This window comes from Scylla paramamosain, unplaced genomic scaffold (assembly GCF_035594125.1).
Source record: "Scylla paramamosain isolate STU-SP2022 unplaced genomic scaffold, ASM3559412v1 Contig27, whole genome shotgun sequence".
Classification (NCBI taxonomy): Eukaryota; Metazoa; Arthropoda; class Malacostraca; order Decapoda; family Portunidae; genus Scylla; species Scylla paramamosain.
The window spans coordinates 775,001-776,259 of record NW_026973692.1 but is presented as its reverse complement, the minus strand read 5'-3'; positions in this window follow the sequence as shown (position 1 = coordinate 776,259).

Sequence of the window (1,259 nt, the reverse complement as noted above, 5' to 3'; positions counted from 1 at the left end):
CCTGGAAGAAGGCCTGGACACCCTTGTGGTGGCCCTGGACATTGCTGGGGCTTTTGACAGGGTCTGGCACGCGGGGCTCATTGAAAAGCTTCGCGCCAAGGGTGTCCAAGGTGACCTGCTAATGCTGCTCGAAGATTACCTCCAGGGTAGGACCCTTCAGGTAGTAGTCAACGGGCAGTCATCAAGGCCTTCACCTGTCCGGGCCTCAGTTCCACAAGGCTCTGTCTTGGGCCCAGTCCTATGGAACATATACATCGACGACCTCCTCCGGCAGCTGTCATCTGTGGCAGCATACGCCGACGACTGCACACTCTCCCGCTCCTACTGCCGCCTCGACAGTCAGCGTGCCGTCACTGAGCTGAACAGGCAGCTCGGACTGGTGGAGCAGTGGGGAAAGATGTGGCAGGTAAACTTTGCTCCTGAGAAGACGCAGGCGATGGTCATCTCGCGGTCCCCAGGTGCCTCACACGCAGTCTCAGGACAGCTGCGTTTTGGAGGCAAGAGCCTGCCACTTCAGGATTATATCAAGATCCTGGGCGTGTCTGTGGACCGCGGCCTACGCTTCGATCACCACATCGGTGTCGTCGCCCGCCAGACCTCTCTCCGAGTCTCTGCCCTGCGCAGGATGGCGAACACCCTCGACCCACGGGGCATCCTCACGCTATACAGGGCACAGATACGCCCATGTATGGAGTACGGTGCCCTGTCCTGGATGTCGAGTGCCCCCACCCACACGCAGAGACTGGATGCTGTGCAGCGGCGAGCTCTGCGTCTGGTGGCCACCCATGAGGACCAACAGCACCAACCACCAGTAACGTCACTGGAGCATCGCCGGGACGTGTCGGCGCTAGTGGTGTGCCACAAAACTCAGGTGCAGAGGGTCCCTCACCTTGACTCCCTGAGGCTGCTGCCACACACAGTGCAGAGGTGCACCAGAGCTGCGGCCAGTAGCGACGAGCTAGTGAAGGTGCCTCGATCTCGCTCTAGCCAACACCAGCGTACCTACACAGCCAGGACTTCGCGGCTGTGGAACATGTTCACGGCGGCCACGCCCCAAGTGCAGGACATGTCCACGCACCAGGTGAAGCTGGCAGCCCACAGCTGGCGTAGCACGCATCTGTCCCCACTGGTGCTTTAAATTTTTATTATTTTATTGTATTATTGTATTAGCATTATCATCTTTATGTTAAATATGTATAGTGTTATTCCTGTTAATAATACTATCATAGGCTTCTTAAATAATTCCATACTCAACGTGG